The sequence below is a fragment of the Zalophus californianus genome, chromosome 12 (assembly GCF_009762305.2).
Source record: "Zalophus californianus isolate mZalCal1 chromosome 12, mZalCal1.pri.v2, whole genome shotgun sequence".
Classification (NCBI taxonomy): domain Eukaryota; kingdom Metazoa; phylum Chordata; class Mammalia; order Carnivora; family Otariidae; genus Zalophus; species Zalophus californianus.
The window spans coordinates 52,891,216-52,915,699 of record NC_045606.1 but is presented as its reverse complement, the minus strand read 5'-3'; positions in this window follow the sequence as shown (position 1 = coordinate 52,915,699).

Sequence of the window (24,484 nt, the reverse complement as noted above, 5' to 3'; positions counted from 1 at the left end):
TAAATATTGTTATGCTAATTTGGCAGTTGATTACAATTTCTATTATGCATCTAACGTAGACAGCTTAGACTTTCTGGAAACAATGACAAAATTGAGGTTAATTAGGTGTGCTGCAGTGGGTTTACAAAATCCTACATTTATGATGAGTAACACTTCATGCTTATGTGGAAAAGATTGTTATTGGATGATTAATTTGGATGGTCTATGGCTGGCCTTAGGGGTTGGTGGCCAGGGTAAGTAGCTGAACTTAAACTGTGACCTAAAGGTAATTTTGATAAATTAACATGGAAACAATATTTTCCTGTGCTAGAAGCCTGATCTAAAGCAATTTATAAGCATGTTGCATACACCTGTGTAATCTGTAAGTAATCTATCATACTGTTAATAGAATGGCCATCAAATAGTGGTCAAAGAAATAGATAATGAGTAACATATAAAAAGGGTGAAATAACTATGAAGGGGGTACGAAATTCAATTAACTCTTATAATTGAAGGCAATTAGCTGGATTCCATGTGGGTGGTATAGAATTCTATCTATCTGAATCAGTCGATAAAAAGTTGAAAAAATTAATATAAAGGTGAAATTTGAAATATACCCAGAGAATATATTTTAGGAGGGCATAAAACTATATGGCAGGTAAAAACTATTTCTTTTGTGGTTCCCCTGTTGATGTGGCAAGCAGCATTGGTTTGGAAAAAGAAGCATTAATCTGATCCCACATTCTCATCCTCAAATTCAGACTAATTACCCAGATCTGTAGCTGTATCTTAGTTTTGAATCTTTACCCAAGGAACCTGGTCCTGCTGGAGATAGTAATTTTCACTCTGTAGTTGGATAAATGACTTTGCAAACACAGAAAATTGTAAAAATAAGTAAGGAGATGATGAAATAAATCTATAGAAAATATTAATACTGCTGTGGTCCGTTTATGTGGAACATATTTTAAGTCACAATAATAATGTATTTTTCTTATACATAGTTTTGAAATGTCCAAGAGATGTCATGTTAGAGATTGTCTGACATGTTAGAGGATCTAATTTTTTGCCTTGTTCCTTTAATTAGGAACGCCTGATTGCCACTTGTGACTTAAATCTGACATGCATTTGGGAATGTAATTAATTAAGCTTAAAAACAGTGTTAGAATGCTTACTAAAGTTGTAAATTCAATTTGTTATATTTCTAAAAGCTACTTAAGAACTTACAAAGACTGCTTTAGTTTATAACCTGGCCTTATTAGGAATATGATGTACTTGAGGAAAAAAATTAAATTTGCATATGTAAGTTAAAATGTCTAAGGAAATTTAGTGAAATAAGACTTCTTGCATGGGTTTTAGTAATGACATGAGATCATTTAATATATTGAGTTTATTAAAATTAATAAAAATATAAGTAAAAGTGATTGTGCTTATTTTTAATAAAAGTGATTTAATTCATTAATCAAGTAGCAAAAATTCTAAGTTGAATTTAGAGGTTTAAGTAAAATTTAGTCTTTTAATTAACTACAGTCACAAATTGCATATTTAGACAGCTCTAAGTGGTTCACTTTGCATATAAAAGCCCTCCCTTGGACATTAAAATATTCACTGACATGCTAAGCCCAATGATAATTGTCAATTGAACATGACAACATGACAAATGCATAAGTCACTCTGGAAAACCCATTCCATTATACCATTTGCATTTACACAGTGACATTGCTTGCATTTTAAATAAATATTAAATTGAAAAGGATCATATTTGTTATAGAAAATTTGTAAGTTAAAGAAATGTGTAAGAAACAAATAAACATTACCAGTCATCTGCCCAAAGATAATCACTGTTAATATGCTGGTGTATTAGCTCTCAGTCTTTTTCTATATTTTAAGCATTAGCAAACTATAATACATTAAAGTAAATCAGCAGCCTGTAGTACATACTGCACATGCAGCTTTTTGTAGATTGCTTTTAAAATTTTAACTTTTTACAATGGCAACGTTTGCAGATTTTCCACATCCAGAAGAACGAGCCAGGAGGCTTGGGTGACATTTGATGCCATGTGACGGAGGGAGCGTAGGATTTGGTGTTAGCAAATTAAATCCCGCTCTCAGTGTTTATGACAAGGCAGGAAGGCTTTGGACAAGCTCCTTAGCCCCCCTTAGCCTCAGTTTCCATGCCTGTGAAGGGAAGATGATGATGGCTGCCTAATTTGCTCGTTGGAGAACTGAGGCAGCTATATCTACAGGATACAGGGCAGCGACTGATACTTGCTAATAACAGTTATCTTGATGCTCAGAGTCCTAGAGATTGGTGTCAGTAGTGATTTTTGGCTAAATTTGTGATCTGAGCTGCCTCTGAGGCCAAGGAATTTCAGAGACAGGGTAGGAAGTCTTCCTTGTGCTCTCAGTTTCACATTCAGCTAGCCAGAGCTGTTCAGTGTGATTGTCAGCAGCTGGGGGTGGGTTTTAATAGCTATGCAAAGGGACCACAGACTGGCTCATGGCAGGAAATTCAAAATCAAGAAACAAACCAAAGAAAAAACGGTTGAGGGTCATAACACCTGGGTTTGTAGGAACGTATTTGTCCCAGCTCCTTTTATGCATAGTGAGAGACGCATGATTCAGAAGGACAAAAACAGGTGCTTTGGAAACTCAGCAAGCACTTCGGACCCTGGAGAGCAATAGTTAGGCTGGAGAAATACTAACAGGGTGGCCCTCGACTTTCAATAGGAAACTCGGAAGCTGTGTTTGCGTGAGTCCAATTAGTGTAGCTGGTCACGTCCTGTCAAAACGTGGAATTATAAGCAGTTTTTAGAAAGAAATTATTTATGTAATCCTAACAATTGTCCATGTCCTGTTGTGGTTGGAAACAATGCTTTCTGTGAATGTTTCTTCTCAGAAGAGAAGCATTTCACTTTATGTACAAGACATTCTGTCTTCTTAAAAGAAAAATGAGCCTCACAGAAAGACATCCTAGCAATGATCAGAAGCCAAATTATTTTCCACATATACGTTCTGATTTCCAAGTATTCCCATCCACCTTTGCTTAGAAACCCTCCTGCCCTTCACCTGAGGCTGCCCTCACTGCCAAACTTCTTTGACAAGCTTTTTGCTCTTACTTATCCTTGTGCTGATATCCAGTGTCAGAACGTTGTGAATTGTGCTGGGAACACTGTGTAATTACATGGGCTTTCTGTGCTCCGAGTTACTTTCCCGATCTCATCACGATACTTTTCTAACGGGGGAAAAGAAACCCAAGATATAAGACATCAGTGGGAAATTGGCACCATGGATATTGGAGAACCAATGATGGTATATTAAACTTCAAAATGAAAGAAGGATACTGATGGCAAAATTCACTTGCTTCCACTTTCAAAGGTCAACAGGTAACATCCCGGAAACGGGAGTGATTTTTCAAGTGATGTGTAAATACTTCATGTGCTTAGAAATGAATGTTGTAACCTAATCATTGTGGTGACCATAAATTTCCAGACATCATTGCTCTCTGTCTTCCCCCTTATATCTGAGAATCTGCACGATGTGTAGACTACAATAGGTTTCCAGCTAAAGTAGACGATCAAAGTCATGCTTCAGCATTTTTTTATTAAATATTTTAACACAATTTTTACTATGTTCAGATTAATAGGACTGAAAGAAAGTGGGGTTTTGGATATAAATATATTCTGCTTTGTGATTTGAAAACAATATTTATCCTCACAAAGTCCAATAAGTTGTTTTCAATCAATTAGCGTTTTATTGGCAGCGGGGCTAAGTGTTGAAAGAAAAAATGGGAACAGCATTAAAAATTTAAAGCAATCTATTTTGGTATCAAATGACATTATTGAGGTTATCTGATGTTTGCACTTTTGAAACTTTCCAATTCAATGTCTTTTCTACATTGACATGCAAAGATTTATTATAGAAATTAGAGGAAAAAGAAAAACACTAAGAATTACTGAAGTGTACAAGTCATACGATTTTAGTCTTTTAAGCACGTACAAAGGGTGCTTTAAAAATGTTGCATAATAAGTAACATAGTAAAAGTAATGTTTTTTCTTTGTGTAAAAATGCTTTGGGAATCAAGAGCTTTGTCTTCTCTTAGATCAGTAAAAATAATTTTCACTTCATTAGTTAAAGATGGAGAATTTATTATTCTTACTATTGTGGCTTTGTCAAAGGTAGCTTACCCTGGTCAACTCTTAGATCATCAATTTTGATGGACTAGACTCTGACGTTAATTAGGGATTCTTTTTCTTTTTTTAAAGATTTTATTTATTTGACAGAGAGAGCACAAGCATGGGGAGCAGCAGAGGGAGAGGGAGAAGCAGACCCCCCTGCTGAGCAGGGAACCCGAGGTGGGACTTGGTCCTAGGACCCTGGGAACACGACCTGAGCCGAAGGCAGATGCTTAACTGACTGAGCCACCCAGGCGCCCCTTAATTAGGGATTCAAATTTTTTTTTTTTAAAGGATTTTGTTTATTTATTTGAGAGAGAGACAGAGAAAGACAGAAAGAGCACAAGCAGGGGGTAGGGACAGAAAGAGAGGGAGAAGCAGGCTTCCAACTGAGCAGGGAGTCCGACATGGGGCTCGATGAGACCCTGAGATAATGACCTGAGCTGAAGGCAGAAACTTAACTAAATGAGCCACACAGGCACCCCAGGGATTCCAATTTTTAAGAGGTACTAATACACTGGCTGCGACCACTTAAGAGTATCTTCCAATAATAATACATGTATCTTCAAATATTCATTTCTAAATAGGTTCCCTTTAAAAATACGAACATTTTTGTTTGCCTGGGTTTCTACTTTGAAGAATCAGGTTTGTCTTCAGAGGTCAACACTCATCATTGTCTTCTGGAGATGATTAACTCAAGGTCAGTTGACCTAATTGGTTAGATCAGAGTGATGACTCAAGGCAGAGGGTTCAGCCTGTGTGCTACAGCCCGTCACCTTCACAAAGAGAAGAGTTCTGACAGCCACAACCCACGAGCTCTAACACTAGCATTCTAATCTACGCCACTGGCCACTGAGAACCTAGGGAAATTGGGAAATAGGGAAAGCGAAGGCTTTGTAGATCTGCCAGAAGAAGTGGAAACCTGCTCAAGTTTATGTTTTTGGGTCATGATGGTCATTTAAAAAAATTTTTTTTAATTTTATTTATTTTTTTAATTTAAATTTTAGGTAGTTAACATATGGTGCAATATTGGTTACAATGGTCAGTTTTGTATACAAAGAACAGCATACTCATTTATAGCTCTAGATCTGCCTCTGCTAAAGCTGTGGCTTCTAGGATGGACTACCTCTAGAAAGAATAGTAGCCTCTGGTAAATGCAAATGGTTCTTTTCCTTTGTACATAAAGCAACATTTTGACTGTATGGCTTAGTCAAGGAATAAAATAAAGAGCAGGTGCAGGGGCACCTGGGTGGCTCAGTCAGTTAAGCCTCTGACTCGGTTTTGGCTCAGGTCTGGATCTCTGCGTCATGAGACTGAGTCTCAAGTCAGGCTCTGTGCTTGGTGCGGAATCTACTTGAGATTCTTTCCCTCTCCCTCTGCCACCCCTCCCACTTCCCCCCTGCCCCGCTCACATACATACTCCCTCTCTTTCTAAAACAAATACATAAAAATCTTTTAAAAAAAGAATAAAAAGAGCCAGTGCAGCAGCAGAAACAACAGCAAAGATGTATGAAGCAATGAAAGGAGCACAGTCAGCAGGACAAAGGGTAGTTTGCATCAGGGAGTTGGCAAACTATGGCCGGAGAGCCAGCTGCATGTTTTTGTAAAATAAAGTTTCCTTTTCTTTTTTTAAAATTTAAATTCAATAAATTAACATATAATGTATTATTTGTTTCAGGGGTTAAAGTTTTCTTTTTAATTGTAAAATAGACGTAACATAAAATTTACCATTTTAACCATTTTTTAGCGTACAGTTCAGTGGCATTAATTACATGAACAATGTTGTACAATCATTACCACTATCCATTTCTAGAACTTTTCCATCATCCCCAACTGCAACTCCATATCCATTAAGCACTAACTTCCCATTTCTTCTTCCCTGGAACCCCTGGTAACCACCATTCTACCTTCTGTCTCTATTCTAGATACCCCATATAAGTGGAATCATATATTGACTCTTCTGAGTCTGGCTTACTTACCATGCTTTCACGTTTCATCCATGTTGTCGCCTGTGTAAATAAAGTTTTATTGGAACCCAGCCAGGCCCATTCACTTGCACATTGTCTAAGGATATTTTTACATCACAATGACAGAGCTGAGTAGTTGTGACAGAGACTTCAGGGCCTGCAAAGCCTAAGAGGTTTACTCTGGACCCTTTACAGAAAAAGTCTAAACCTCTGGTTTAGATGAAAGAACCACAAACACCTCCTTGTTTTTCTAAAAGCCTGTTTCTACTGTTACTTGCCTATGGTGATTTTGGCTTATTTCACAGTCTGATAAATAGGATTAATGAACTGTTTATCACAGTGTGGTCGTTCACAGACTCACATGTCAAGACTTAAATTTTCCTTTCCTGGATCCAGGTTACAGTGAAGAGGGCTCATTTTTGCGTTTTACTGATACATGTCTTACCTGAGGATGTGTGAGCCATAGCTGATTCGTGGATCTTGGGGCAGAAGTCCTAAAACATGACAGACAGTTGCAGAAGCAAAATGATCAACGTTTCACTGCCTCTGTCCTTGTTCATTGTGTGTTTGTAGGAAAGATCTCAATGTTTACACAGCACATAATGACAAAAAGCATAGGTTTTTGCTGGAAAGTCTGAAAAATCATTTTCTACCTGAACTATTTGGTAGAGTTCATTATTTTATTGTATTATATTAAACATTTGTTAGGAGTCTCCTAATTAGTGCCACTAAATTATATGTTGACAAGTACAGACTAACCTGACAAGAACATTTCTTTCTCTGTTATCAAAGTAACCAGGAAGGAAATTTATATGGTGGTTGTAAAAAAACCCACTGAAATGGTGGGTAATGCTATTTCCCATGAGATCAGGTTTCAATGATCAGTCCCAGGTTAGCAAAATGTGCAGTGTGCGTGGGGAACATTCCATATAAGACAGCGCCCAGTTTTATCCTACATAATAAACATGAAAAGATCTCAGGGATGTTTTATAGAAACCATCAAGGTAATAATAACAAAACAGTAGTAGACAGTAGTAGCCAGGCATTATCACCAAGGACTTGGCATATATCAACTCATTTGGTCCTTGGGCAAATCTATGAAATAGGAATTATCATTGTTATCCTCATTTGACAGAAGAGGTATTTGAGGTGCAGAAGTGATTATTTCTAATTTTACTCTGCAGGTAGAAGTGGCAGTTGGCTACAGAGCAGCTGCTGTGTCTATTCTGTTTTGGAGGTCACGTTCTCAATCCAGAAACCCAGAATGCCCCTTCCTGTGTGGACCATGTCACTGGGTCACAGGGGAAGATCATGATGGAAGTGATGGGTTGGTGACCCTTCTCTCCCCCGGAGTGTCCCCATGCCTGTGTCTCTGTTGCTAGGCTTGCCTCCGCCAACCTTCCAAGGTGTCTTCACCGTGGAGACTCTGATCCCTCCTCCTGCTTCATCCTTTGCCCTTCTTTCGCTCCTTGACATTCATGCTTCACTGCAGTCGCATCAAACAATTTGGAACTCCTGCAATGTGTGTGTTCCTACCTGATTTCAAAGGCAACTTTTCCTCGATGTGTTGTGCGGCCCTGAGCAACTTACTCAACTTTTTTTCTTTTTGACCATCTTTTTTCTCTTTTAAAATATTTTGGTAAAATACAAGTAGCATAAGATCTCCCATTAGTAACATTTAGCCCCTTCATAATGTGGTACAACCATTACCACTAGCTGGTTCCAGACATGTTCATCACCACAAAAAGGAAATGTCGAGACTCATTAAGCAATAATTTCTCATCCCCCTCCCTGCAGTCCTTGGCAGCCACTAATCTGCTTTCTCTCTTTATAGATTTACCAACTTTGAATATTTCATATAAATGGAATCATATGGTATGTCACCTTTTGTGTCTGGTTTCTTTTACCTGGCATTATGTTTTCAAGATTCACCCAGATTGTAGCATGTATCAGTACATCATTCCTTTTTATGGCTGAATAATATTCCACTGTGTGGATGTACCACATTTAACAATTCCTCAGTTGACAGACATTTGGGTTGTTTCCACTTCTTAGCTATTGTGAATAGTGTTGCTATTAATATTCATGTGTAATATTTTGTTTGAACACCTGTATTGAGTTCTTTTGGGTGCATACCCAAGAGTGAAATGGCTGGGTCATAGGGTGATTCTGTGCTTAACTTATTGAGGAACCACTAAACTGTTTCCCACAGTGGCTGCAGCATTTTATATTCCCAACAATGTACGAGGGTTCCGATTTCTCCACATCCTTATCAACACTTGGAACTTTCTGTTTGTTTGTTTTTTTTAACAGCCATCCTAGTGGGTATAGAGTGGTATCTCATTGTGGTCACTTAACATTTTTAAGCTTTTGAATCTATGTCTGTAACAAGGAGGCAAATAACAGCACTTAATTCATAGGATAATATGAGGGATAAATGGGGTCCTGCATGCTTGGGACTTTGCAAAGTGCTCAGCAAATGTAGGCTCTATTCTAACGGCTGCCCTTGGGGCTGTGTTATCTCTGCTGGAAAAGACACTATAGGCAAGGCTCAGATGCTCGGACTTGAACTTGAACTCTGCATTTACCAGCTGTGTGACCTCAAGCATTATTTAACTTCAGTGTGCTGCAGCTTCCTTGTCTCTCTGTTCTCATAGTACCTGCATTGCCTGCTTATTTGGAAGATTCAATGATTTGCTGTATGTACAGAACAGTATGGTACCCAGAGGAGGCACTGTTAGTGTTAACTATCGTTACCCACTCTCTCCACTTCCCAGGATAATTCCTGCTTAATCTCCAGATTTCAGCTGGGGCTTTTTTTCCTCTAAGAGAATGTTCTCTTAACCAACACCCTACTCTCCCCTCCCCACCCCCAGCCTGCTCCCACACAAGGTTAAGGTAGATGCCCCTCCTATTTGCCTCCCGAGTTTATTATGTTTGTGGCACTTTACAGATTGCTGCCTATCTCTTTTGCACCTTTGTGTGCTCAATATCTAGCACGGTACTTGTCCATAGTAGCGGCTCAATTATTAGTAGTTAACTAAATAAATGGGATGAATGTTCATCAATTAGTATGATGGTAGAGTAGATTCATTCATCCATAAGAAACTAGTATTTTCAGGGTATAATCTTGGGATTACGTATGCCAGGAGAAATTTGCTCAATACCATGAACTCAAGATACTAAAGAATTTTAAATGAAGACTTACTGGAATTTAAGAAATGAAATTGTACACACTAAATTAATGCATCAAGAGAGGCTAGATACAATGTGCTTTAAGTGCTGATCACAAGGTCCATTTGTGTGGAAAAAGTCAGGAAAAACTGTTAACTGGACACTTGATGTAAATGATGTACATCCAGAAAAAAAAGCCCATAGTATACCTATTTTAAAGGGGCTCTTGAGATGTTAAATGTAGAAAACTTCCCAGAAGAGAAAAACTGCAAAGATATTTCCCGTGTTATAGTCATTACCCTTGGTTGAGTCCAGGGGCAGAGTATGACAGAGGAGGGGGAGAGAACATTTTCTGTTATTGAAAACAATTATTTTAAAGCTAAAGAATATTACCTTCCATTAGGTTGGTAGGGACATACAGTGCATGGTATAAACTACGGAAATTTTATAATAATATTCTTAGTTACTGAGGATGGGACAGCTAGTGAAATTAAAAGTTATTAAAGAGGACACATTTAAATTTCTTTAAGAATGAAATACAAAACAAAATCTAGCTAATTTTATAGATTTTAGCAAACTTGAAATTATATCACTAAGGTGCCTGAATTATTTGGTAAACAGATTGAAGTCTGGTCATTATAGGTTAAGATGACAACAAAGTCTTTTGGGGCTGCTATAACAAAAATGTCACAGACTGGGTAGCTTATAAGGAACAGAAATTTATTTCCAGTCCTGGAGGCTAGAAGTCCATGATCAAGGTGCCAGCATCAGTGCCAACATGGTCGGATGAGGACCCCCTTCAGTAACTTCTCATGATAGAAGGGGGGCTTGGGAGCTTTCTGGGGTTTCTTTTATGCAAACACTAATCTTACTCGTGAGGACTCCATCCTCATGACCTAATCACTTCTCAAAGGCCCCACCTTCTAACACTCATCACAAGGGGTGGAAGATTCTAACATGAGACTTTTAGGGAAACACAAACATTTGGACCAAAACTCTTAATATACGTTTTTTTTTTTAATTAAAAAATTTTTTAAACGATTTTTTTTTGAGAGAGAGAGAGAAAAAGAGAGTGCTCGAGCATGGGGGGAGGGGCAGAGGGAGAGAATTTTAAGCAGACTCCCAGCTGAGCATGAAGCCTGTTGGGGGGCTTGATCCCATGACCCTGAGATCATGACCTGTGCTGAAACCAAGAGTCAGATGCTTAACTGACTGTGCCACCCAGGCGCCCCCAAAGCCCTTAATATTTGTTAAATTTATTGTATGTACATAAAATGTGCATTTTATGATCACTTTGGTGTTTATATAGTTTTAGTTCCACATGATCCTTGTTTTCTAAGATGCAGCAATGACAGTTTTCAACTATAGTGACTACTGCTTGGGAAACTAATTAGGAAAATGATGGGTAAATATTCTGTTCCGTATGATCCTCCAAGGTAACTTACATTTTTGATAAGAGAGTAAGAGTAATTGGAACCCACATGAACTGAAGAGTTCCAGAAACTAAATATTAGCTTGGTGCCAATATTGGGGCCAGGAGTTGAAGTTTAAATGCCATTTCCCCTCAGCCAAAGTTTCCAGACATATCTTTGTTCTTCTTTTCCTTAAAATAAATTCCATTTTATGAAAAAAGGCTTTAGGTTGGGCAGAGTCTCTTTCTCTTTAAATTATCAAAAGTACCTAATAATGCTATCAATGATTCAGGTCCCTCTGCAGAGCAAATTAAAGAACAGTTTTTGAGAATCTATTGCTTAATTTGCTGGATACTGTTGGGGGCATACAGATTATAGAATGAGTTTTCTGCTCTGCAGGAGTCTTCTATCTGGTTGTCATATAAAACTTATACATAAAAAGGGGCACATAACATAGTGGGGTAAATAGTAGATATTTTGTAGATCACATAGATTATGTATAAAGTAAGGAAAGGAGGGAGGAGGAAAGAATGGTAAAAGAAAGAGCACGATTTTTATCCTTACCTAGTGCCCTTTATTGAAACAAGCCAACCTGGTTATGGGCAGTTGGAAGGAGATGATTTAGTTGACAGGTACACGAAATGCTGCCCAGTTAGGAAGCCAAAGTGGTAGCCACTGCGGGCCTGATGTGTGATCAGATTCAACATCCAGGATTCTTCTAGAAAAGGCTCTGGACAACACTGAAGTCTATGGATTAAAAAAAAAAAAAGTTGTAGATTTTTCACTGGACTGTTTGGGAACTTCTTCATGGCATAGTGATATTGATGCGGCAAAAATTGTTCTGTCCAAATCACATGAAGCTATGAAGTTACTCCTGTTTGGCAGAAGTAGGATCACATATGGGCAAGCAGATAATGGGATAGTTTGAACGACAGTCTATGTAAGAGAGAAAGGCAAGATGGTGGAAGGAGATATGCAATAGGAAATTTCAAGTTGAGGGAACCAGAATGAATTGTGGTATAAGCAAGTGAGGGATGTGGCCAAAAACATACTCACCTGTTAATAAAGGTCAAGTCAGATAAAACAGAGAACATGGTCAAAAAAAGTGATTAATCCAGGAAGACAAAAGACACCAAACATGGGGTCTTTACATTTTAGAAGAATACCATTTTGGCTTGGATGACAGAATGGATCCAGAGCCCCATGAGAAATTTCCAATGATACTCAAGTTTCAGGGTTGGTAGAGTCACCAGTGGCCAAGAGGAAGAGAAAAAGGAATACACTGGGCAACCCTCTTGGGTCCCCTCCCTCCTTGGGAGCTTTGTAGTATCACTTTGTTATCACTCAATAAACCTTGCTTTGCTGCCCACCAAAAAAAAAAAAAAAAAAAAAAAAAAAAGGAATACACTGTGAAAGAATGAGAGGCGTGTAAAGCTGCAAAAAGAGGAACAGGAAAATGAGCTTGTACCTTTGCAAGTGTAGTACATACAGTTTATGCCCCATACAGCTGGACACCAGCAACGAGAGAAGGTGAGATATGCTGAGAACCAAGAGATCAGTGCTAACACAGAGAAACAAAGGATAGCCTGAAAGGGAAAAGTGTGTATTTCCTTCGGGGTAGGATAATGGTAGGAAGTCTTCTGATTGGGAACACCTGCCTATTTGCTAATTTAATTTGTATATAAGTCAATTATATAAATACAGTCTTTCATTTGCTCGTATCAGGGTGGTTCTTAAATTCCAAACCCCATACAAAACTGGAGACCATGTCTAGAAATTCCCTTCATATACCATGTAGCTCCGTACAGTATTGCTAAGATACGCCCTCCATTGTTTCTCTGATGCTGGGGCCAGTATGTTGGGAATCACTCTAATATGAAGGAGAGAACACAGGTTTTACTCTCGTGGATCTGGATTTGAAGCCCCAGTAGCACAAATCGGTAGCTATAATGCTTTGGCTGCATTTCCGATCTTTACACAACAAATTTCCTCTTCTGTAAAATGAAAATAGCAGTATAGTAATACTTATTATCAGTTGGTAGTTATTATAAGTGATAATTTATAGAAAGTGTCTAGGGTAGTGTCTGATAATACATAATACTCAATAAGCAATGTTGTCTTTAGAAGTCTCTAAGGACTTCCAGTATTACTACAAAATGCATTATTGTCTCATTGTTTGAATGTACTATTTTTCTCCCCTCCTAGGAATCAGTGGGGGAAAAAATTGTCACTTTTCACATTCTTTCTTCACTGAGTACAAGGTGATATTTCCAAGACAGGTTATCATGAGTACAATTTACTGTTTTTATGGTATTTTTTTTTCTTTTTTCTTCCTCTCATGGCACTGATGCAGGTTGGATTTTTTTCATTTTTGTTTTTATTTTATTTCTATTGGGCAGGTAGGAGCAAATTTGATTCCCTCTTCCTAGAAGAGAACAATAGACAACCAGGATTGTTTTACTTAGGAGTATCTTAATATTTTTTTTAAGATTTTATTTATTTATCAGAGAGAGAGACAGAGGCAGGCAGAGGGAGAAGCAGGCTCCCTGCTCAGGAAGGAGCCCAATGTGGGACTCCATCCCAGGACCCTGGGATCATGACCTGAGCCGAAGGCAGACGCTTAACCGACTGAGCCACCCCGGTGTCCCAAGGAGTATTTTAAATTGTACTTTAGGTTCATCTTGGATATAAAGAATAAAGGCAGTGACAAAAAGTATCTAAGAATGACAAGTGAACATTTTCACTTCCCTGTTCAGAGAGACCTCCCGACTGTAAGAAATCTCAACCACCTAATCCCATTAAAATCTGTCAATCCTACTGGTCAAAATAATATATGTCCATTGCTTCCACTTAATGTGTCCCTTCTTTGATCAAGTTTTTCACTTTTAATATAGTGACTTGTGGCAGAATTTAGTGATTTTATGAATCTCTTCTTGACTTCAGAAAAAGGACCGCCATGTTACACAGGTCATATTTTCCTGTCCTCTTCTTCAGTGATTGAATGATGGTCAGTGTTTAGAGAGAGTTGTTACTTTGAGTCCTTCATGCAGATTGCAATAATTCACTTGTGAAGTGTTTAAACAAGGCAGCTGATAAATCACAAAATTCTTCCCTTTCCCCCAGGGATTAGCTCTTGAAACTCACAAGGGAACAGAGGAGATTACTTTCTGATATCCCTTGGAATTATGTGGCATTTTAAGGTGCTGCTCCTCAGGGGAGAAAAACAAACAAAGCTCAACATCTTTTGTGGGGAGAAGAGCAGATCCCTGAGTAGACTTCCATACACCTTGATTTACAACCACATATACATATATATTTTAAAAATTTCATAGCACACATATCCAGCCGCCTGACATTGAAGGAATTTTTCCTAGGAGTCAATTTACTGTACCTTGAAGGCCCCCATAACTTCATTTGGCTTCCAGCAGTCTCACAGAGGGGCACAAAATGAATGTGACACTGAATAACCCAGTTATTTCAGTCTCCCGCCAAAGAGCTGCTGAAGAGTTTCATGTCGAGGCTGAGTCTCCTGTAATGATGGTTAACGACTCTATGCTCTAACTAGATGTGGCCGTGGGTTACTGTTGCTCTGAGAAAGAGAAGGAAACCATAATTCATCTGATGTGGCTTTTTTGCCGAGAAGCAGGTTAGCATTGACAAATAGCAAACGATTGTGCAAAATCCTGCATAAGTTGTGTGTAACTAGAGGGCCATCATTTCCTCTGACACAGATCCCTATTGCACTGTTAGATGTGGGGCATGGCAGAACACTGAAAATTAGCATTGGGTGACTGATTTCTTTACAAATAGAGAAATGTTACAATACAACTTCTATAAAAATATTTTTAAGCTACAGTTCAATAGGGTCAGTTTGATCACCTGCATTCAAATTATGAGTACCATAACTCACTACTCTAAATCTTCCTAATTCGTTCATACATAGGGGCATGCACACAGCTAATATGTACTAAAGCCCTACTATGTGTGAATCATTGCACAAGGAACTCTGCGGGATATAAAGATGAATCAGATATAGTCCCTGATCCTGATAGCTTGGGAAGAAGTCAAAACAAGAGCTGTATATCATATATATATATATGATCTCAAAAATAGTAACATAAGAGAACATGTGGAAATGCTGAAATAGAGCTTTTGAGGTTGTTAGAGATGTAGAGGTTACTCCTGGCTAGGGTGGGTGGTCCAGGAAAGCTTGCAGACAAAGCTGGTGGTAGGAGTGCAGACCTCGTGGAAAAAAATGTAACTGTGAGTCAGAGATAATTTCAACAGAGAAAGTAGCGTGAACAAACATACAGAGGTGGGTAATTGCCATTCCCAAATAAGGTCACATTCTCAAGTGCCAGGTGGACATGAATTTTGAGGGTACGCTGTTCAGTCCTGTGGTCACGTGGTACAAAAGGTGGCTCTGTAGAGTGCCCCTTGAACAGAGGATATTGGCATGTTAAGGCATATTATGATCAACATATTTAGTCAAGTCGCAAAAAATGTTACTCTAACATGGTATGGATAAAAATGAATAATGCCAAATGGAGGTTTAGAGAGCTGGTATGTGATTCTTTGAGTTCTGTATCCTTCTGTGCTTTAGTCACAGACACCAGTAAGTTACAATTGGAAGAGCTTTGCTTTGAACTCACATAAATCATTCATTTGTTCAAGAAGATTCAAGGCTGATGAGATTCCTCCCTTTATATTGAACTTACAGTTTAGCAGGGAAGTCAGATCTCAAACACTAATATGCAAATAATGATTTAAGTAGGCTTGTAATAGATGCTTTTGAAGGAGCATACAGATGCAATATGAGTGGACATATAAACCAGGCCCCCCTAAGGAAGTAATGCCTAAGCCAAAACCTTAAGAGAAGTTGGCCATGTGTGTCTGTTTGGGTTGGGCACTGTAAAAACCCCCGGGGCACCGTACAAACCCCGGGGGCACTGTTTACGTTGAAATCTATGTGAATTGCGCAGAGCAGAGTCTATAGAGCTGAACATGGTAGTTCTGCTTCACAATGGGTAGGAATAAGATGCAGAATGTTAAGCAGGTGTGTGTGTGGGGGGGGTGTGGTGGTGATAGTGCTGAGAAAGAAGATAGATATTTGAGAGAGAGGGAACAACATATTACAGACCCTGTTGTGGGAAGGTGCTTCACCCTCCTAGCTACGAGACATGGAAAAAATTATCTAAACTCTCAGAATCTCCATTATTTGATTGGTAAAACTGGGGATAATAGTATCCAACTAGCAGAGATCTTGTAAGGCTTTGGTGCTCTGGGAGGAGGCACAGTGTCCAGCACTGAATAGTTTCAGTCCCCGTGTTTCCTTTTGTCTCCGATTTCCTAGACACCAGGTGAACTTGGGGTCACCAGTGTGACACGTAATAAATAGCATCTACTCGCATACACCTCCACCACCAACACTAGAAGTTCTAGGACTGCCAATGGTTGCTAAATAGAGCTTGCTTTCCAGGCAGCCTGTGTGAGAAAGTCAGGCCTTTCTCATATCTGGCCTAAAGGAACAAACAACTCTAGGCTCGAGATGACCAAAAAGAGAACTGAAATTATGCACCGCCTGTCCCCACCACACAGCCCACACCCTCCTTGGTGCCCACACTCTGATCTTATCTCCTGCCCCATCGGATGCCTTGATCTTCCAGGAGGCAGCTTATGCTGTTCTTTTCCTATGCTCCCACTCATTTTTTCAACGTTTTAATTTCTTTGATTGTGGGAGAACAGACATAATGTGAAGCTTACCATTTAAACCATGTTTCCGTGTACATTCCAGGGCTAGTAAGTCCATCCATTACCAATGCTGTGCAGCCATCACTGATAGGCATTTCCAGAGCGTTTTCATCATCTGAAACAGAAACTCTGAGCTCATTAAACAAGAACTCCTCCTTTTCCTCCTCCCCTGGCAACCTCTATTCTACTTTCTGTCTCTATGAATTTACCTCTTCTAGGTGTCTCATAGAAGTAGAATCATAAGGTCTTTGTCCTTTTGTGTCTGGCTTGTTTCACTTACCTAATGCTTTCAAGGTTCATCCATGTTGTGACATGTATCACAATTTCCTTCCTTTTTACAACTGAGTAATATTTTATGGTATGTACCTATCACATCTCATTGTAATGCTACTAGTGTATCCTCACTAGATGCGAGCACCACGACGGTAGATGTAGTAGGGAGAATGTCTGTAAGGGACCCCACAAATGTCTTGCCTGAGACCCTGGGATCTGTGGATATCTGTGGGTCAGGAGCTATCGTCAGGAGCTATCACTCCTGAGATTTTGTTTTTATATAGGAAGATTAATCTGCATTAGCTAAAGAGGCCCAATGTAATCCCATAAGCCTTAAAAGCAGGAAGTTTTCTTTGGCTGGTGACTGAAGAAGGCAGAGAGAGAAGGCAGGGATGCGCAGTTGTTGGCTTGAAGAAGGAAAGGGCCATGTGAACAGGAAAGCAGGTGGCTTTAAGAAGTGAGAGAGGCCCTGGATGACAGGACAGAAACCTGGACCGCTGTCCCATAACTGCAGGAAATGGAATTCTGCCAAGCACATGAATGCATGTGGAAATGGGTTTGTCCCCAGAACCTCCACTTGAGATCCCCCCAGCCTGGCTGACGCCTTGATTTTTTGGCTGTGTCATCCCCTGAACAGAGATTCCAGCCAGACCCAGCTGGACTTCTGACACACAGAGTTGGGAGCTGATAGATGGGTTTTGGTTAAACTCCTACATTTGTGGCCATTTGTTACTGAGCAATAGGAAACTGCTATTGCAGGCTCTCTGCTGTTCCTTTAATCCCTAGTGTTCAGCTCAGTGCCTGGAATCGATTAGCTTCCCAGCAAACACTAACCAAATAATTAATTGAAGGAGATGTGAAGTGGGGACAATGGAAGGAAAAGTGAAAAAAGAATGGAAAAGGGAGGGGATGAAGAACAAAAGAGAGATCACGCAGAGGGTGTCTCCCCTGAAAAGTGCCTGATAGAAATATGTCCAAAAATTATCTGGATTCTTCTTCACCTTCCCCAGAAATCCTCTCTTGCCAATGCTCTTTTTATCTGCACAAGATGTTTTGATTATTCAGTTGTGTAAATCAGCTGTTTGCATAGTGTCCTGCTGATGTGACTTGTGACTTGCATGAACAGAAATCATAAACATGATTTTGTTTTAATTAAGAACAGTTCAGATTTAAGGATTAAACATTTGTTTTCTGATCTTGTATGCATCCAGAGAGTAAGGAACGGCCTGCTGGTGAAAGTCTCTGAGGGTAGTAAGTCAAGGGGAATCGGGACATTAATGTGTCTGGATTTTGAAGGAACTTGGCAGAAATAATTGTAAGTTATTTTTGTGAAATTATATGGCTTGTTCTACTCTAGGAAACAAGGAATGAGTTGATCCCTTGCATGACCACATATCTAGATTTTCAATAACGTAAAGAGATGCACAAGCTTCTAATATCTAAAATGTCACTCTTATAGCTCCTCATGTAAATAGGAGGATAATTTCTTTGACACAAAGTGTCGTTCTCCTACACACACTACAGTCCTTATAATTTCACTATGAGACAACCATTTCTTCAGATTACAAATTGATGTTAACCCTTATGAAATACAGCTATATCACTAGGAGGAGTAAAATGTAAGTTCAATAACCTTTACACATTAATAAAACATACCAGCTGACTTTTCTCTCCCTTGCACGTGAGCAGGGAGAAACTGTTTTTATGGGGGGGCAGAACACTGAGGAGAAACTAGCACCAAAGTCAACTTCACTTTTCTGGAATTCTCTGTATCACAAGCCCTAGACAGAAGGATTGTAACTGAGTTCCAATTTTTTTTTAAAAAGATTTATTTATTTATTTGAGAGAGAGAGAGCATGGTGGGGGTGAAGGAGAGGCAGAGGGAGGGAGAGAATCGCAAGCAGACTCTCCACTGAGCGTGGAGCTCCACGTGGGACTCAATCCCAAAACCCTGAGATCAGGACACAAGTCGAAACCAACAGTTGGACACTTAACCAACTGAGCCACCCAGGCAAGCTGAGTTCCAATTTTGATTTTGCATCCCCATCTTCTGCCCTGTCAAAGTCGTGTTCAAATGTCAAGGCAAGGAAGGCTGCTATAGAGCTTAGCTGCTTCTTTTATCTGATTAGACACATAAAGTGATGATGTTCATCAGGATGTTTATTCAAAAATATATAGGGGCGCCTATATGGCGTCACCTGGGTGACTCAGTCAGTTAAGCATCTGACTTTGGCTCAGGTCATGATCTCAGGGTTCTGAGATTGAGCCCTGTGTGGGGTATCCCACTCAGCAGGGAGTCTGCTTGTCCCTCTCCCCCTGCTCATGCTCTCTCTCTCTCAGATAAATAAAATCTTCCAATTATATATATATATATTTACCATTGATGCCATTTTTAATTTTCTTATTAAAAATTATAAATCATATTCCCCCCCAGCCCCCAGCGTTATTAAGGTATAATTGACAAATACAAGGATAATTTCTCACAGTGATGGAATGATGACCTCATGGGGCTAAAGAAAAACAGGACTGTCTTTGGGCCTGTTAACTGAAGAGTCCAGAAGAATGCAGATTTCAGAGATGGAGGGCCCTGGTGTCAATGTTCACAGAACTTGCTCCTTGCTCTCTTTCTTCCTCACCATCTCTCTCTCTCTTCTTTCATTCTTCCTTCATCCCTCACCACCCCCAATCTCTTCTCCTTCTTTTTTTTTTTTTAAGATTTATTTATTTATTTATTTGACAGAGAGAGACACAGCGAGAGCAGGGAACACAAGCAGGGGGAGTGGGAGAGGGAGAAGCAGGCTTCCCGCTGAGCAGGGAGCCCGACGCGGGGCTCCATCCCAGGACCCTGGGACCATGACCTGAGCCGAAGGCAGACACTTAATGACTGAGCCACCCAGGTGCCCCTCCTCTCCTTTTTTCCATGTCTCAAATTCTGCTTCACCCTGGGTTGGCTTTAATTTCTGAAATTTGTTTTCCCCTGGTAAAAGAGATGGTGTCCTACAGGGCTCCAAGGAAAGACATCCTGCTTTCAAGCTTAAATAACTTCACAGAGAAAAAGTGCAGCACAAGTACTAGGAATGACCCTCACTGACCACGGTTTGATGACTGACCTCCTCATCCCTGAACAGGGCAATTGGTTTCCTGTTTGCCATAGGAGAGGGAGGTTCTCTTTATCAGAAGAGGAGGGAAAAGAAAACTGTTTTATGCAGATGAATCTCTGTTTCCACCATCTAATTTCAGGGCTCTACCAGGACTGGTGGGATGAACCAACACTTGGCTTCATTTCTTTACAGCAGAGAACGAAGTTTCTACTTCGTATCAATGACCAATGTCATAGTCTTTCAGCACTTCTATATAGCAGAGATGGAAGAGGAGAAGGAGGCGGGCGGGGGGGGGCAGTCGTGGAAAGCAAAGCTGAAATGTGATTGTTCTCTCTTCTAAGAATACAACGGCTGAATCACTGCCCTTAAAGATACAAAATTTTTTTTTCAAAAATAGATGCATGTGCTATTTTGATGAAGTGGGAGTTCCAAATTCCAATTTGACTCCCGTATTTTTAGAGTTAAAAGGTAGTGACATCTTGTCAAGAAATAAGTTCTGAAATAAGATTTTTAAAGTAAAATGAAGAGTGGTAGGTTTGGATCTGACTCCAAGTGTTTTTTTTTTAAATATTTTATTTATTTATTTCAGAGGGAGAGAGAGAGCGAGCATGAGCAGGGGGAGGGGCAGAGGGAAAGGGACAAGCAGACTGCCCCGCTGAGTAGGGAGCCCAACGCAAGAGCTCTATCTCAGGACCCTGAGATCATGACCTGAGTGGAAGGCAGATGCTTAACAGATGAGCCACCCAGGTGCCCCCTGACTCCAACTGTTTAAGAGATCTTTGTTGCTTAATCTTTTTTCAAATAAAAAATACACAAATACTAGTGCCCATTTATAGGATTAATGAAGATCAAAGACCTCTACATCAATAAGACTAGCATTATAATGCTTCCAATGCAGAAGAAAAATGGATTTGAATCTTATCTTTTTCCTCCTCAAAGTGCTTCTTGTGGACTTGCTGAGGGACGTGTTTGGTACACTCCTAGTGCTGAGTACAAATATGTAAGTAGAGAGGGGTCAGGGCTGCTCCAGGGAAGGATGAAATAAAGTTTAAATCCTCCCAGAGAAGATACCACGTCCCATCCTTCCAGAGTGGTCCTTTTTAAAAAGAAGCCCCAACTAAAAAAGAATTCAATCCAATAGACCTAAAATTACTGCTAAAAGAGTTACTAAATGTTGACTCTCCTGTACTTTGAGTTGTACTGACAAAGAGCATTGCCCTCTCATTTTAAAGATACTTTTATTTTAAAAGAATTTTAAGATTCTTAGAGTTGTAAAAATAGTATGGATTTTCCATATAACTTTTACCCAGCTTACCATAGTACTGTATAACCATAGCACAATGATCAAAACTAAGAAAGTAAACATTGGGATAATACTATTACGTAAACTACAGACTTTATTTGGATTTTCTGTTTTTCATCTAATGTCCTTTGTCCTCAATTGAACTGAAGATCCCATGTTGCATTTTACTGTCATGACCCCCTGATCTCCTCCAGTCTGTGATAGTTCCTCAGTCTTTCCTTGTCATTCATGATCTGGATACTTTTGAAGAGTCAGTGATTTTGTAGAAAACTCCACAATGGGGGTTTGTCTGATGTTTTCTCATGATTAGATCGGGGTTATGTAGTTTGAGGAAGGATATAACAGAAGGTTTTCCATCTTAGAGCACATCAGAGGGCACAAGATGTCCGTATGTCTTAATTCTAGTAATGTTCTCCTTACTTACTTGGCTAAGGTAGTGTGTGGTGGTTTCTTCACTATAAAGCTACTATTTTTTATTTTTTAAAGATTTTATTTATTTATTTGCCAGAGAGAGAGAGAGAGCACAAGCAGGGGGAGCAGCAGGCAGAGGGAGAGGGAGAATCAGACTCCCCGCTGAGCAGGGAGCCCGACGTGAGGCTCAATCCCAGGACCCTGGGATCATGACTTGAGCTGAAGGCAGATGCTGAACTGACTGAGCCACCCAGGCACACCTAAAGCTACTATTTTTTATTTTATAGTTAATACAATCTTTTAGTTTAAGGCCACACAAATATCCTGTTTTTCCTCAAATTTGCCTACTAAATTCGGTATCCATTGGAGGATCTTCTCTGAACAATTATTACATATTAATTGATTTGAATGCTTCTGTAAAGAACAGCTGTCATTCTTTATTTATTAATTTGTATTGGCATGGGCTTATGGATATTTGTTTTGTTCTCTGGGTTATGACCCAACACCCTAGTTATTTATTTGGTTGCTCAAACTCTTCTAGTTTTGGTCATTGGATGTTCTTTCAGGTTGTCCTGTTCTACACTTCTTGTGACAAGGAATGAAGGGAGGAAAGGGGCCACATGTATTTTGAACACTAGAAAGCCATCTGATGAGAACCTTACCTGAGTTTCTCATGTAATTTTCACAATAGCCCCATCAAGTAAGCAGTAGCGTATCTAGTCTACGTGGATTATAGATCTAACACTCAGGCTAAGCAGCTTGCCTAAGACCACCAAGCAAATTTGGGGTACAAATAGGATTTACATCCGGATTTGACTTCAGAGCCTCTTTTTGATACAGGACACTGCCTCACTGTAAGACTCAGGCTTTGCCTTAGGGCAACATTCCAGTAACTGAATGTTTAGTATATGCGCTCTCTCTGTATCAATGCCCCCAATTCTGGACTTCTGTCTTCCTTTTCCTGAGCCTCTTTTTCTTCTTCCCCCAGAGGGACTGAAGTCAGAATCACAAACAATGAGGGCTCTAGAGGACCTCAGAGATATTCTGTTCCAAATCTCTTACAAGGCAAGTAAGAAAAACAAGGCTCAATCTGGCGGACACGGGTATGTCGTGAACTAAGTTTGGACCCCGGGTCCCCTGAACTATAGTCCAATGTTCTCTCCCTCACAAGATCAGAGCCCAGCTCTCTACGGACAGAGTCAGTTCTCTGTTTCTGAGCTTAGAGAAATGCATTCTGGAAGCTGAAGGCTTTCCAAGGCACATCAGAGCTATAAACATCTGTTCATTCATGTCACTATACCAGTATCTCTGTAAGAATAGAGCCCATAAAAGAACTTTTTAACAGTACATTTTTTTGAAATAAAGAGTGTCCCGGTTTTGATCCATAGGGGATCAAATGGACCCTTCCTGCCATCTGGGAGAACTGACTCCTTGACATCTTGGAATCTTCCTGCCCCATTTGAGTCTGGGAAGTCCCAACTGAATCAGATGTAGAAAGAGGAAACCAGACAGGTGGTGGGGGGGCCGGAAGGAGAGAAGACTTTTCTGTCAGTTAGAACAAGACTGCTAACGTTTACATCACATACATTAAAGCTGTCAAGTATTTCATGCAGGCTTTTTTACTCCTCCCCCACCAACCAAAACCAAAACCAAAACCCAAAACTCCAGAACATTTAAAAAATGCTAATGTTATATTTAGAGAATAGAAACCAGACCCAACAATTACTGCCTATTATATCTCAGGTTTTCAGAACCTGAATGATACTTTTTCTAATAGCAGAGAATAAACACAGTCAAGGAGAAAGCAGGAGGCTGGCAAGATACCCAGCAACTGATGGCCGGGAGATAAGCCCAGTGAATGGGGTGAGTAGAGCCGCTAACTGCACTGGCAAAAACGAGGATGGGACCACTCACTGTCTGAGCATCTAGGGACCTAGGTACTAGGGCAGGGCCTTTACTTATAAATTCTCAGTCATCTACCTGACAGAAGTGCATGATCACTACCATAATATTCATTTGCAGAGAGGCCAAGTTACTCAGCTAAGGTCACATGGTTTAAGTGCCAGTACCCCAGGGTGACTCAAACCACTCAGCATTGGAGGCCGGTGGTTCCTGGAAGAGGTTGTGGTCTCAGCCAGGCAGACAGACTGTGACACTGGAGTAGAAGGGCAGGCAGTGTTCTGGAGTCTTTCGGGCTGCTGGTGTCATCAGGGAAGTCTGTCTTTGGTGTGTATTGGGCTTGGATTCAGGGGAAGGCTCTGAGCCTTCAAGGAGAGTGACAAAGACAGGAAATTACAGCCTGGTCGATAAAAGTTAGGGCTCTCGAGTGAGCCACATCTGGGCTAGAGATGAACACGACAGTGATCTGTGTCCCCGGACGGGGCACCTGACTTCTTTATACTGCAGTATCCTCATCTGTCAAATGGGAATAATGGTCATATCTTCTCACAGGGCTTTGTGAAAATTAAGTGAGATAATAATATATGTAAAAACATAAGAAGGCCTCACAATAATGCACATTTCAGACACAATGCAATTAGTAACTGTCTCCCGGGCCCCAGAACTCCAGCTGCTTGGCTCAGAGGTGGGCTGACTCTGATCAGTTTATCAGCCTTGCAAGAAAGCACCTCACATTTTATGTGGCTGAATTTTTGGAACCCCCACTTACAATCTTAATGTGGGTATTTACTCAATAGTACCTGAAACATTGCACACCTTTAATAAACCCACCACGGTCATGATAATAACAATACAAGAAAAAGGAGGAGAGAAAAAAATTTCTCAGGAGCCCGGGCCGGAGTTCATATACATGGGCCCAGATTTAGAGAAAAGCCCTCTCCTATCTCCTCGAAGCCAGAACTTTAATTTAGGAGAGCCTCAGGGGCCTGGAATTCAGTATTGGGATGAGAGGCTGTTTAAATCCTCTTTGCCTTCTGTCAAG